Below are 16,300 nucleotides of genomic sequence, written 5' to 3'. Positions count from 1 at the left end.
ATCAAGAATGTATAATAAATATATGTACCTAACAGCATAACTTCAAAATCTAATGAAACAATATTGAACATAATCGAAAGCAAAACAGACAGTTCTATGCTAATAGTTGAATACCCTTTTTCAATAACAGAACATACATAAAATCAACAAGAAGAAAAAAAAAAACAAAACTTGAACAACATTATCAATCACCTAGACCTAACAGCCATCTTAAAACATCCCCCTAAGAGCATCAGAATATATACTCTTTTCAAATGCACATGGGTATACTATATGCTAGACCATGAAACAGATTTCAGTACATTTTAAAGGATATAAACAATAAAAGAATACTCTCAGTGGATAGCAGAATAAGAAATCATTAACAGGAAGAAATTTGTGAAAATCACAAATGGAAATTAAACAATATGTTTCTAAATAATTCATGGATCAAGTAAGAACTCATAAAGGGAATTAGAAATACTTTGAGATGAATTAAAATGAAATGTTGATACTTGATTCGTCTCACATACTCTTGTAAATGCTATTAATAGAACAGCATTATTGGTCTCACATACCCACTACCAAATTTTCCAATCCCAAACAAGCAACAAAGTGCCACCCCCGCCCCCTCTGCTCTTCTTGCAGAAGTATGGAGGTTTCTATGGAGAGGTTCAATCAGAGATTCTGGATTCTGGGATCCGATGCAGGGCTGAAAGTGGGAGTGATTTAATTTATTAAAAACAGAGAGTTTGAATAAATATTGGCATAATGAACCCACTGTTTATTCTCCTAAATGTAGATTGCCAAGTTTATGGTCTTTATGTTGGTAAATCGACAGTTCATCTATGGGGAAATTCAATATCTGTATTTAAAGGACTCATTGATTTGGGATAAGCACAGTGAAATGCCTCAGGTTCAGCCTGGTCATAACTCCATAGTTCAGCTATTTATAAGCAAGAGAAAAGCCTTCATGTTCACAGATTTGCCAGTTAGTGTTTCAATACTTTTTAAAACTATAAATTTTAAAATTAATAGATGATTAAGACATTTGCAGAAATCACTTAATTTAATAGATAAACAGACCAACGAAAGCAAACCACAAACAGTGAAAGAGAAAACAAAATAAAATGGGTAAAACATAGTGCAGACACAAATGAAAAATACTACATTAATTTTAACATATCTGTGAGTCTAATATGGGTGTGTTTCAAAGCAACAAGAAAGATATCTTTTAAAAAGTCATGGTGTGATAGATTAAATAAAACATAATTAAAATACTTCAGTAACATAAGAAATCTCCCAGAAAAATAGAACAACTATTACAAAAGAGAAATGGAAATAGAAGGAAAAATGGTAAATTAGAACACCAGTCTCAGAGGTACAGCATCCAGCTGACATCAATTCCAGAGAAGGAAAGCAGGAGGAAAGGCTAGGGAGAAATTACCAAAGAAATAATGTAAGACAATATCATGGAGTAAAAGTGCATGGATTTCTAGATATAAAGGATCCAATGAGAGCTAGGTAAAATTAATTAAGAATTTCATATAACTGTACATTATTATGGAGAACTTTGAGGATAAATAGAAGATCTTAAAAGGTTCTCAACTGTTGGAGACGAGGGAGGAAGACAGTGTTATATATAAAAGAATTAATTGTGGGAATGATACTGGATTCCTCAGTAGCACTACTGGAAACCGAAAGTAAACAATTTCTTCACGTTTCTGAAGAAAAAATAATTTCTAATCTAAAGTTGAATATCTAGCCAAACAACCACTTGCGTGTGAATGTGGACTTGAGACATTTTGAAATGTTTCAAATATTTCACAAAGCTTTACTTCTTGATCTCTTTGATCATATTGAAAATTTTACAGTTCTATTAGAAAGTCTGAAAATAATTAATTATAAATACACAAACAGTTAAGCAAGCCAAAAAACAACAAAGATATGGAAATTACCAAATCTAGGCTAAACAAAAGTTTGTATAAAAATGTAGTTATATTTTGCCATGTCATTCAATGGCAAAAAATATTGCATGACTAAAATAACACAAACACTGAATATTGATTTAATAATGATTTTTGTTGTATCTATATTGGGAAGAGGAGAGAGTGAGAGAGAACTAGTAAAACAGCAACAGAAAAATCTTATTAGAAACCAATGGATAATGTTTAAAATGAAAAATGAAATAAAGATTAGCAGTGTGAGCATGTAATTTAAAATAACAGAAGAAATTAATTTTCCTAAAAATTATCTTTGTGGCCATAAAGACTGGGGGTTGAGAGGAGTATGGTAAAAAAAAAGAAAGATTGCTGTTTTTTTTCATTGTTTCTAACAATTATAACCTTTCTATTAAAAAATGTCCCTTTAAACAAAGTACAGCTACTAATTTGATGACTGATAATTTTTAAAATCATCTATTAGTCTGGGAATAAAAAGAACTGGGTTTAGTCTCAGTTGCGCTTTTATCTTTGCATCTGTTGATCATATTGGAATAGTCATTACATAGTCAAAATACAGTTGCCATCTTAGGACTCAAATACTGCCAGCTCTAGGACTTTCATAACAAGATACCAAAAACTTGTTACCTTAAAAGAACAGAAATTTAATTGATCACAGCTCTAGAGGCCTGAAGTTCAAAGCATTGAGAGGGGCCCTGTTCTTTCAGAAGCCTCAAGGGGAAGATTCCTCTTTGTCTTAACAAACTTGTGGTGGTGGCCATCGATCATTGGTGTTGGCATTTCTCTTTTGGGGGGAGTATTTATTTATCTTAAATTTTTATTGGAGTGTAGTTGCATAGTTGCGTTACAATTTTGTGTTCATTTCTGCTGTACAGCAAAGCAAATCAGCTATACATACACACATATCCTGTCTTTTTTGGATTTCCTTCCCATTTAGGTCACAACAGAGCATTAAATAGAGTTCCTCGTGCTGTAAGTAGGTTTTCATTAGTTACCTATTTTATACATAGTAGTGTGTATATGTCAATACCAATCTTCCAAATCATCCCTCTCCCCATAAATTCTCTACATCTGTGTCTGTATTTTTGCTTTGCAAATAAGTTTGTCTCTATCATTTTTCTAGACTCCACATGTAAAGTGATATCATCTGGTATTTTCTTTTCTCTTCCTGACTTCACTCTGTCTCTAGGTCTATCCATGTCTCTGCAAATGGCAAAATTTCATTCCTTTTCAGTTCAGTTCAGTTGCTCAGTCGTGTCCAACTCTTTACGACCCCATGAACCACAGCACGCCAGGCCTCCCTGTCCATCACCAACTCCTGGAGTCCACCCAAACCCATGTCCATTGTGTTGGTGATGCCATCCAACCATTTCATCCTCTGTCGTCCCCTTCTCCACCTGCCCTCAGTCTTTCCCAGCATCAGGGTCTTTTCAAATGAGTCAGTTCTTCACATCAGGTGGCCAAAGTATTGGAGTTTCAGCTTTAGCATCATTACTTCCAAAGAACACCCAGGACTAATCTCCTTTAGGATGGACTGGTTGGATCTCCTTGCAGTCCAAGGGACTCTCAAGAGTCTTCTCCAACACCACAGTTCAAAAGCATCAATTCTGCGCTCAGCTTTCTTTATAGTCCAACTTTCACATCCATACATGACTACTGGAAAAACCATAACCTTGACTAGTCGGACCTTTGTTGGCAAAGTAATGTCTCTGCTTTTGAATATGCTATCTAGGTTGGTCATAACTTTCTTTCCAAGGAGTGAGCGTCTTTTAATTTCATGGCTGCAGTCACCATCTGCAGTGATTTTGGAGCCCAGAAAAATAAAGTCTGACACTGTTTCCACTGTTTCCCCATCTATTTCCCATGAAGTGATGGGACCAGATGCCATGATCTTCGTTTTCTGAATGTTGAGCTTTAAGCCAACTTTTTGACTCTCCACTTTCACTTTCATCAAGAGGCTTTTAATTCCTCTTCACTTTCTGCCATAAGGGTGGTGTCATCTGCATATCTGAGGTTATTGATATCTCTCCCGGCAATCTTGATTCCAACTTGTGCTTCTTCCAGCCCAGCGTTTCTCATGATGTACTCTGCAGATAAGTTAAATAAGCAGGGTGACAATGTACAGCCTTGAAGTACTCCTTTTCCTATTTGGAACCAGTCTGTTGTTCCATGTCCAGTTCTAACTGATGCTTCCTGACTTGCATACAAATTTCTCAAGAGGCAGGTCAGGTGGTCTGGTATGCCCATCTCTTTCAGAATTTTCCACATTTTATTGTGATGCACACAATCAAAGGCTTTGGCATAGTCAATAAAGCAGAAATAGATGTTTTTCTGGAACTCTTTTGCTTTTTCATTGATCCAGCGGATGTTGGCAATTTGATCTCTGGTTCCTCTGCCTTTTCTAAAAGCAGCTTGAGCATCTGGAAGTTCACGATTCACATATTGCTGAAGCTTGTCTTGGAGAATTTTGAGCATTACTTTACTAGAGTGTGAGATGAGTGCAAGTGTGTGGTAGTTTGAGCATTCTTTGGCATTACCTTTCTTTGGGATCGGAATGAAAACTGACCTTTTCCAGTCCTGTGGCCACTGCTGAGTTTTCCAAATCTGCTGACATACTGCATGCACCACTTTCACAGCATCATCTTTTAGAATTTGAAATAGCTCAACTGGAATTCCATCGCTTCCACTAGCTTTGTTCGTAGTGATGCTTCGTAAGGCCCACCTGACTTCACATTCCAGCATGTCCAGCTCTAGGTGAGTGTGAGTGATCACAGCTTCCTGATTATCTGGGGCGTGAAGATCTTTTTTGTACAGTTCTTCTGTGTATTCTTGCCACCTCTTCTTAATATCTTCTGCTTCTGTTAGGTCCATACCATTTCTGTCCTTTATTGAGCCCATCTTTGCATGAAATGTTCCCTTGGTATCTCTGATTTTATTGAAGAGATCTCTGGTCTTTTCCATTCTATTGTTTTCCTCTATGTCTTTGCATTGATCGCTGAGGAAGGCTTTCTTATGTCTCCTTACTATTTTTTGGAACTTTGCATTCAAATGGGTATATCTTCCCTTTTCTCCTTTGCTTTTCACTTCTCTTCTTTCATAGCTATCTGTAAGGCCCCCCAGCTGTTTGCTGTTTTGCATTTCTTTTTCTTGGGGATCGTCTTGCTCCCTGTTTCCTGTACGGTGTCACGAACCTCCGTCCATAGTTCATCAGGCAGTCTGTCTATCCGGTCTAGTCCTTTAAATCTATTTCTCACTTCCACTGTATAGGGCTGAGTAATATTCTATTGTGTATATGTGCCACATCTTCTTTATCCATTCCTTTACCAATGGATATTGATGGTGATTCCATGTCCTGGCTATCGTAAATAGTGCTGTAATGAAAATTGGGGTCCATGTATCTTTTGGAATGATGGTTTTCTCCAGGTAAATGTCCAGGAGTGGGACTGCTGGGTCGTGTAGTTGTTCTGTTTTTAGCTTTTTAAGGAACCTCCATGCTATTCTCCACAGTGATTGCACCTATTTACATTCCCACTAACAGTGCAGGAGGGTTCCCTCTTCTCCACATATTCTTTAGCATTTATTTGTAGATTTTTTGATGATGATGGCCGTTCTGACCATGTGAGGTGGTACCTCATTGTAATTTTGATTAGTGATGGCCATGGAGCTTCTCTTGTGGCTCAGCTGGTAAAGAATCTGCCTGCAATGAGGGAGACATGGGTTCGATCCCTGGGTTGGGAAGATCCCCTGGAGAAGGGAAAGGCTACTCACTCCAGTATTCTGGCCTGGAGAATTCCATGGACTACAGCCCATGGGGTCACAAAGAGTCAGACAGGACTGAGGGACTTTCACTTCACTTTTAAGAGGCACATGTTGGCATTGTTAGCAAATCAATATAGCTGTATCTCTCCAGTCACTTCCTCTGTTGTCAAATGGAGTTGTCTCTGTGTGTCTCTGACTCTGCGTTTCTTCTTGTGAGGATACCAGTCATATTGGGTTGAAGGTCCATCCTTTTTATCTGAACTAATTACATCTGCACAGATCCTTATTTCCAAATCTGTTCACATTCTAGGGTACTATGGGTTAGATTTTAGGGGATACAATTCAACTCATAGCAATGCATCGTGGCATTTGTTTGAGTCCTTAGATCCAGCAGCCCGTAGGAGTCTAAGACCACCAAACAACTGCCATTTGACAATTAGAATTTGCCCGTTTTGCCTCTGCTGTTGGCAACCTAAGCAGAATTAGACCACCTAATTAAAAAATAGTTGAATGAATCTTTACAAGTGATACATTTAAATTGTGTTTCTCTGTGTGTGTATGATTGATTTTAGCAATATAGTGTAAAAGGATTGGTGGGTCATATTTTTATTGGAAGATCCAACCCCAGATACATTATGTGATGTGATGCCCATTAAGGAGAGGGCTGCAAGGATCTATCTGATCTGTATCGTGAATGCGTGAGCAGGACTCAGCTAGCTGAATTGCTACTCATCCCCCAACAAGGGAGGAAGTAAAGCCATTTACTCAAATCTTGGGCTGCAAGGAAAATTTCTAATGCCCTTGCTCCACTATCATGAACGTGCGCAACACTTTGTTTATTGACACAGACTGTTACTTTCCATAAGATCTAACCATGTCTCAGTTCAGTTCAGTTCAGTCACTCAGTCGCGTCCGACTGTTTGCGACCCCATGAATCACAGCACGCCAGGCCTCCCTATCCATCACCGTCTTCCGGAGTTCATTGAAACTCACGTCCATCAAGTCGGTGATGCCATCCAGCCATCTCATCCTCTGTTGTCCCCTTCTCCTCCTGCCCCCAATCCCTCCCAGCATCAGAGTCTTTTCCAACGAGTCAACTCTTTGCATGAGGTGGCCAAAGTACTGGAGTTTCAGCTTTAGCATCATTACTTCCAAAGAACACCCAGGGCTGATCTCCTTCAAAATGGACTGGTTGGATCTCCTTGCAGTCCAAGGGACTCTCAAGAGTCTTCTCCAACACCACAGTTCAAAAGCATCAATTCTTCAGCACTCAGCTTTCTTCACAGTCCAACTCTCACATGCATACATGACCACTGGAAAAAGCATAGCCTTGACTAGATGGACCTTTGTTGGCAAAGTAATGTCTCTGTTTTTCAATATGCTATCTAGGTTGGTCATAATGTTTCTTCCAAGGAGTAAGCATCTTTTATATCATGTTTCAGTCAGTTCAGTTCAGTTCAGTCACTCAGTCGTGTCCGACTCTTTGTGACCCCATGAATCGCAGCACACCAGGCCTCCCTGTCCATCACCAACTCCCAGAGTTCACTCAGACTCACGTCCATTGAGTCAGTGATGCCATCCAGCCATCTCATCCTCTGTCGTCCCCTTCTCCTCCTGCCCCCAATCCCTCCCAGCGTCAGAGTCTTTTCCAATGAGTCAGCTCTTTGCATGAGGTGGCCAAAGTACTGGAGTTTCAGCTTTAGCATCATTCCTTCCAAAGAAATCCCAGGGCTGATCTCCTTCAGAATGGACTGGTTGGATCTCCTCGAAGTCCAAGGGACTCTCAAGAGTCTTCTCCAACACCACAGTTCAAAAGCATCAATTCTTCAGAGCTCAGCCTTCTTCACAGTCCAACTCTCACATCCATACATGACCACTGGAAAAACCACAGCCTTGACTAGACAGACCTTTGTTGGCAAAGTAATGTCTCTGTTTTTGAATATGCTATCTAGGTTGGTCATAACTTTCCTTCCAAGGAGTAAGTGTCTTTTAATTTCATGGCTGCAGTCACCATCTGTAGTGATTTTGGAGCCCAGAAAAATAAAGTCTGACACTGTTTCCACTGTTTCCCCATCTATTTCCCATGAAGTGATGGGACCGGATGCCATGATCTTCGTTTTCTGAATGTTGAGCTTTTTCACTCTCCTCTTTCACTTTCATCAAGAGGCTTTTAATTCCTCTTCACTTTCTGCCATAAGGGTGGTGTCATCTGCATATCTGAGGTTGTTGATATCTCTCCCAGCAATCTTCATTCCAGCTTGTGCTTTTCCAGCCCAGTGTTTCTCATGATGTACTCTGCATATAAGTTTAAGCAGGTTGACAATATACAGCCTTGACATACTCCTTTTCCTATTTGGAACCAGTCTGTTGTTCCATGTTCAGTTCTAACTGTTGCTTCCTGACCTGCATACAGGTTTCTCAAGAGGCAGGTCAGGTGGTCTGGTATCCCCATCCCTTTCAGAATTTTCCACAGTTTATTGTGATGCACACAGTCAAAGGCTTTGGCATAGTCAATAAAGCAGAAATAGATGTTTTTTGGACTTGGAGTAAATTAATCCCCATTTAGTGGGGAAATCAACCTTTGTAGTCTAAAACATCAGGCTTTATATTATACCAAGATAGTCACCCTGTAACTGGCCTTGGCTTTGTACTCTACTGCGTGTCACTGTGATTCTTAGTTCCCTGACCCTTGCCTCATTCTACTTACTCTGCTCTCATAAAATTTCCCTCTTCCAGGAATTTTTGTTAAGGGTCATGTAAAGGAAGAAAACAGCAGCAAGAGGTAGGAAAATCCTAAAAGGTTTCCTCGTTAAAAATTGTTGTTGAAATTTAAGCCATAATATTATCATGACTTAACTGCAATATAAATTAAGGAATCTGTAAAGGAAATACCCATGATTAGAATACATTTTTTCCTATAATTACTATAAAAAGTAACTTGAAAACCTGATATTTCTTTGAAGATTTTTACATTTATAATTAGTAATATATAAGTCCTCAAAAATATATTGGTAAATTCAAATGATTATTATTTGTAAAAATTATTCTGATTTAGTATAATTTAGAATTGTCTTGTATCTCTTGTATATATTCTTTTAGTCAATGATATATCCAATCAAGTGTTACTGAATTCCTATTAAGTATATGCATTTTTGTAGGAAATAGAATGATAAATAATACACAGTTATTGATCCCACAGAACTGCAATTCATAGTTGAAATTGTGTTCATATAATATTATATCAATTCAATTTTTGTAGAAAGGAACATAATTTATAGCCAATCAAGATGAATTGTACAAATTTTAAAATATTTGTCATTCCTATTTTCAAGAGCTAATATTAAATATTATCCAATGAAAACAATTTATATAGAAATCTCTATTTAAAAAAAAACCCAAAGTATTGATTACTATGCATTATTTAGATAGTTCTTCTGACTGGTACCCACCTCCCTATCCCCATATGTATTTGGGAAGGAAAGAGGAACTCCTGTCAGCTATCATATTGGAGACTACCCAAGGAAAAATCCATAACACTTTTTATTAGTGAAGTGAAAGTCACTCAGTTGTGTCCAACTCTTTGAGACCCCATGGACTGTAGTCCTACAGGCTCCTCTGTCCATGGGGATTCTCCAGGCAAGAATACTGGAGTGGGTTGCCATGCCCTCCTCTAGGGGATCTTCCCAACCCAGAGATCAAACCCATATCTCTTGCATTGCAGGCAGATTCTTTACCACTACTGCCATGTGGGAAAGCCAGTTTTTAACTAGAGATGGCCTTTATCTAAAATGTTTTCATTGAATATCAAATCTGGGGAAATTATCACTCAGCTTTCCCTCTTCTAGAGGCATGACAGGAATCAGAAGCATTTTATACCACTGAGGTTTGCTGACATTATTGATTTGATCCAAAATCTTATTTTTCTCTCCAAAGAAAACATTATTCTAGCTCTGCTTTCTTTAATATGTAAGTTAAGGTTGATGGCTCAAGATTATTTTCAGGGAGGATGCTTGTTGTTCAAATGATTTAGCTAGCATTTCATCTATTATATGGAGAAGAAACAGGCAACCCACTCTAGTATTCTTGCCTGGAAAGTTTCATGGACAGAGGAACCTGGAGTGTACAATCCATGGGGTTTCAAAGAGTTGAACATGACTGAGGAACTGAGCATGCACACATGCATCTACTGTAAGATAATCAAACATTATTATTATTACAGTATTATTACAAAGTAATCAAACATTAGCTGGGCTCCATTATAGTCCTCATTCCCTTTATTCCTTTGGGACACTGGTCTGAAAACCACTGCTTCCTTATATTGCAAAGACCAAATAAGTAAAACAAATTAAAAAAAAAAACCCAAATAAATGAAACTATTTTAAAAACTAACTCTCCTTTCTTCCTCATCCATGTTAATTCCCTTCTACCTCAAATTACTTTCTGGAAGTGGTTTTTATGTCTTTTAGAGACTATTTATGTATACATCCATACTAGTACAGTGAAAATTGTTCCTTATAGATCTTATACTTTTCCCATTTGAAGATTTGCTCATTTTCACATGTCACTTAGAGTTTATCCATTCTCTTAGATATGCATTTTTCCTATGCATTTGAGCATCATAGGAAGATAAATTCTACACTTGATTATGTTAGCTAGTTATTGAGTCACAGAAAGCCATTATTCTTACCATTTTTTCAAAGTTGTATAGATTCTATGGGGGGTGAAATTTTAAGATGTAAGTATACTGTTTTTCTACACTCAAATTATGTTCCCCTTGTCATAGAAATTGACCAGTGAAGTGTGCTGTTACTTTTCAGAACCCATGTACATATAGTCCTTTAAGTTATTATATATAACATGGGTCAGGAAAGCATATTGTGAAATGTTGCTTTTATTTAAATTCCCACTATTTGGTGGCAAGCAGAGACATTACTTTGCCAACAAAGGTCTGTCTAGTCAAGGCTATGGTTTTTCCTGTGGTCATGAATGGATGTGAGAGCTGGACTGTGAAGAAAGCTGAGCGCTGAAGAATTGATGCTTTTGAACTGTGGTGTTGGAGAAGACTCTTGAGAGTTGCTTGGACTGCAAGGAGATCCAATCAGTCCATTCTGAAGGAGATCAGCCCTGGGATTTCTTTGGAAGGAATGATGCTAAAGCTGAAACTCCAGTACTTTGGCCACCTCATGCAAAGAGTTGACTCATTGGAAAAGACTCTGATGGTGGGAAGGATTGGGGGCAGGAGGAGAAGAGGACGACAGAGGATGAGATGGCTGGATGGCATCACTGACTCGATGGACGTGAATCTGAGTGAACTCCGGGAGTTGGTGATGGACAGGGAGGCCTGACGTGCTGCGATTCATGGGGTCACAAAGAATCGGACACGACTGAGCGACTGAACTAAACTGAACTGAACTGAATGGCAAAGAACCAGCCTGCCAAAGCAGCTTAGATGTTAGAGACGTGGCTTCGATCCCTGGGTTGCGAAAATCCCCTGGAGGAGGCCACAGAAACCCACTCCAGTATTCTTGCCTGCAGAATCCCCATGGACAGAAGAGCCTGGTGGGGCTTCAGTCCAGTGGAGTCGGATAGACTGAAAGGACTTCGGCATGCCTCGCGTTTTCACTGTATGGCTTCAAGATTTTTAACTTCTTTATTGCCCTCTGGTGGTGTGTTCTATGAACTGCATATTTAGAAGTCGACTGATTTCCAGGAACTAAGTGGGTCAGGTACAAATTAAAGAGTGGATGGATGCATGCGGATGTATGGCAAAACCAATGCAATATTGTAAAATAATAAAAAATAAAAAAATAAAAAAATAAATATTTGATTAGGAAAAAAGAGTGGATTATAGAAACCATTCAAATTTATTGAAGCTAATCAAGGATATCAGTAGCCTGCCTGTTTCTAAAAATATAAAGTATTTATTCTTCTGTTATCAAACAGTCATTTCTTGAAAAGGAATATAAATCCTTGTTTGCTTGTAAGAAAAGCACAATAATGGAAGACATTCTTCTTTTACACCAAGTATATTCTCTGAAAATATAAGTTAAAATAGGAAGTGAGCTTTTCATATTATCCTTTTGAAAATAAAACTCCACATATAATATCAAATTATGATTTAATTTTACCTTAAATTTAAATATCTGTTGATTAAATGCTATACCTTATAATTTCAGATGATTTTCTCCTTTATATCATCTCTCTTCAACAAATAAAATACATGTGGATGCCTAACATGAGGTAGGGAATTCTCTTTGAAATTGGGACATTGATAAACTTGATTTTGACTTAGTAGAGGGGTTGATGACTTTTCCCCAAGGTTGTGGGAGATGGTGGATGGGGAGAGGTCAGGTTTGTCTCTGTGCTCCCCAAGTTTTCTCTGTGAAACTGTCAACCTCCAGTGTCAGAAATGACTTCTTATATTTAGACATTAAATGTTTTCTATTAAAGTGCAAGTGTTTTAAAAATCTATAAAATATATGGCATTATATATTTTCTTTATTATTAAAAGCTAAGCTTTAACTGAGCAGAGTTTATATATGTGTATATGAATTCATGTATGTGTGTATGTGTGGTGCACACACATGTCTCTGTGTGCATGTGTGTGTATGTGTATGTGTAGGCGTACTGAGGATACAGAACAGATTCTGGACAGGAAAAAGCAGAGGTATATGAGAAGGGAAAAGAATATAAAGGACCACTTCATCTACTCAATGCATCCTCTGACCTGAGTATTGTCTTATTCGCCATCGTCCTTTGTTGATATTATTACTAAATACCCAGGGTTTCTAGGTACCTCTGTAAGTTTTACAATCCTGTCAATATCCCGTGGAACCTTGATGTTTTGCCCATATTGTTTTTCTTTCCCTAAGAGTTTTTCTCTTAGCTCTGTCATGGAGTAGGTACTGTTGTGAAGATCTGTGCTCACCTGTTAAATAGAAACTACTCATTTAACTGTTTAAACAAATAAACATTATCTTGAGTCAATTGCAGGGCACCTCCAGTCTCCACAGAGCAGAGATACTTTGGGACAGGAAGGTCTTTTAGTTTTCCCTTAAATCAAAATACAAAGTTATTGAGCAATTGTAGGATCGCTTATCCCCTCTGTAAGCATTTGCTTAACCCCTCACAGGGACACCAAATAGCCCAATAGCTCTTATACTGAAGTCAAAAGAAAGAATAACAGTGGAACAGTCTGTATTTAAAATCTGTGTCTTATTTTTCTTTTCTCCTGGCACATGGTAGGTAATCGTTAAATGTTCTCTTGGTAAATACTAAAAATACAAAAGATACTTCATTTACTAGGGGTCATAAAATTTCAACTTTTCTTTTGGTGTCGGGGTTGATGATGAAAAATTTGGAAACTTCTGACGCATATTAAAGTTCCTGATTTGAGAACCACAGGGTTTAGATGGAAGAAGTTGCCAAAGCGCTGTAAGTAGAATAAAGGCATTTATGTAATTCGTTCATATAATCTCATTTATTGGTTTTCATCACCTAACTTTGAAAAGTCTCCTGAGGCTACCTAGGATTTGCAACAGGCATCACAGCTGCGCTGTCCCCGCCCCCTCCTCTCCTGTGGGAACAGCTCCTCCACAGCAATGCTAACAGAGGTCCGTGACTCTCAGCCCACCTCAGTGCTGCTCACGGCAGTGGCTTTTCTCCACCAGCCTCACCCTGCTCCATTTGAGTCCTTTTTTCCCTTTTTAGCTTTACTGAGATGTAATTGACATGTAATACAGTGTAAGTTTAAGGTGTAGCAGTAGCAGTAGTATTAGTTGCTCAGTTGTGTCCAACTCTTTGTCATATCTGACTCTTCGGGATCTTATGGACGGTAGCCCACCAGGCTCCTCTGTCCATAGAATTCTCCAGGCAAGAATACTGGAGTGAGTAACCATTCCTTCTCCAGGGGATACAACATTATAATTTGATACAAGTATATATTGCATAATGATTACTACAATAAGGTTAGTTAACACATCCATCCCCTCACACAATTAATTACCTTTTTTTGTGTGTGCATGGTGAGAACATGTAAGATCCACTCTCTCAGAAACTTTCAAGTACACAATAGAATGCTGTTAACTATAGTCATCATGCTGTACATTAGGTTCCCAGGATTTATTCATCTTTTAACTAGAAAGTTTGTACCCATTGACTCACATCTGTTGACCTCACTGTACTTATCTGTGAATCACTATACTGAAAGTAGAGAAAGGGGCTAGGGAAGTTAAAAGAGACGAAAAATCTAAATGTGATCGCTTTGCAGAATCTTAAAGGTCAGGCAACAGGTTTATTTCTAATAGTTTTAAAAAGAGAAGATAAGCTGTGGTTTAATGGTCCACTCTGGAATTCAAATTCTAACTCAGGTATAGTCTGAATTCTGGCCCACCTTGAGTGACACTGAAGGATCATGTCTTAGCACATAACCAGTGGTTTTCTAATTGTATTATTTTATCCTAGTGACTAACATTGATGAGAGGTTTTGAAATTGCTATATTCTGCAAAAGGATTTGACTTTGTAGTGATACCAAACCTTGGAAAATAAAGGAAGGAGACATTGGTGAATACTTGACAGATTATTATAGTTATAATTGATTGTTTCACAGGGAAATATAGGGAATGGATCATTTAGGAACCTGAATGAATACTTTCTATCAAATCTATTTCTACTTGACAGGTTCAGTTCAGTTCAGTTGCTCAGTTGTGTCCAGCTTTTTGCAATCCCATGAATTGCAGCACGCCAGACCTCCGTGGCCATCACCAACTCTGGGAGTTCACTCAAACTCATGTCCATCGTTCGGTGATGCCATCCAGCCATCTCATCCTCTGTTATCCCCTTCTCCTCCTGCCCCCAATCCCTCCCAGCGTCAGAGTCTTTTCCAATGAGTCAACTCTTCGCATCAGGTGGCCAAAGTATTGGAGTTTCAGCTTTAGCCATCAGTCCTTCCAAAGAACACCCAGGACTGATTTCCTTTAGGATGGACTGGTTGGATCTCCTTGCAGTCCAAGGGACTCTCAAGAGTCTTCTCCAACACCACAGTTCAAAAGCATCAATTCTTTGGAGCTCAGCTTTCTTTACAGTCCAACTCTCACATCCATACATGACCACTGGAAAAACCATAGCCTTGACTAGACAGACCTTTGTTGGCAAAGTAATGTCTCTGCTTTTGAATATGCTATCTAGGTTGGTCATAACTTTCCTTCCAAGGATAAGTGTCTTTTAATTTTATGGCTACAATCACCATCTGCAGTGTTTTTGGAGCCCCAAAAAGTAGTTTATCTCAAAAATTATGGGTATAAAAATTGTGTGTTTTGATACAATTTATTTTAACACTTCTCTCAATTATGCATTTAAATGGTGAACAATTCACAAGCAACTATGCGGTCAATTGACTGGCCAGTGGCTTTGAGATAATTTATTTTGTAGTCTGGGATTTCCAGTGACATCTTTATTCTCCCATTTATACTCTATTTCATATTATTATTATTAGTAGTAATATTATTATTATCTGGGGGCTTCCCTGGTGGCTCAGACAGTGAAAAACTTGCCTGCAATTGGTGGACCCAGGTTCAATCCCTGGGTCAGGAAGACCCCTGGAGGAGGGAAGGGCAACCCACTCCAGTACACTTGCCTAGAGAATCCCATGGATAGAGAAGCCTGGCTGGGGGTTGCAAAGAATTGGACCCGACTGAACGACTAACACTTTCAAATTATTATTTAGTTAGAATAGAGTTGTGTATAACTTTTTACTGTCAAACATATTCTAGGCACCACACATTTTGAACGCACTGATATTGGGGTCAATTTGATGTTGATGACACTAGTCACTGCTCTTAAAGGAGTTTGTGCTCTACATATATAATTACATCTATAATAACCCGAAAGTGAAAGTGTTAGTCCCTCGGTTGTGTCTGACTCTTAGTTTGCCAGGCTCCTCTGACCATGGAATTCTCCAGGCAAGAATATGGGAGTGAGTTGCCATTCCCTCCTCCAGTGGATCTTTCTGACCCAGGGCTCAAACAGGTGTCTCCTGCTCTCCTGCATTAGCAGGCAGATTCTTTACCAATGAGTCACCAAGTAAGCCCAACTATAGCTTTAAAAGAACTCGGTTTGCTCATATTTCTTTCAAGCACTTGTCATTGAATTCGAAGCATTAATCCAGTAAGATTTCCAACTGTGTGGCTTATGCCGGTTGCATCCCCTTCATGCTTATGTATTCATGATGCTCTTTTGGCCCATGCGATTTACTCACAGTTGGTAGGTAGATTTAGAGCATTGTCCAAATTCAGGTTTGATTTTTTGGGAATTTTACTTTGTAGATAATATTGATTAATTCCAAAAAAAAAAAAATTGATTAATTCCAAAAGGAATTAAAAAGTGTTTGTCTTACTGTGATGTTGCAACCATTAATGACCAATGCATAGATGCATTAACTTATTACAGTACCCATTGGTGATATTCTACTAATTAGATTATTAGTATTCATTTACTAGATAGAACATTATTTCATCAACTATTTGGTTTCCCTGAGTTACAGTTTAATTAGGAAAGACAGAATAAATTCTTTTATTTTATGAAGAAGTTTTATGAAAAAAAG

The sequence above is a fragment of the Bos javanicus genome, chromosome 14 (genome assembly GCF_032452875.1).
Source record: "Bos javanicus breed banteng chromosome 14, ARS-OSU_banteng_1.0, whole genome shotgun sequence".
NCBI classification, from domain to species: Eukaryota; Metazoa; Chordata; class Mammalia; order Artiodactyla; family Bovidae; genus Bos; species Bos javanicus.
This window is presented reverse-complemented; position numbering follows the sequence as displayed.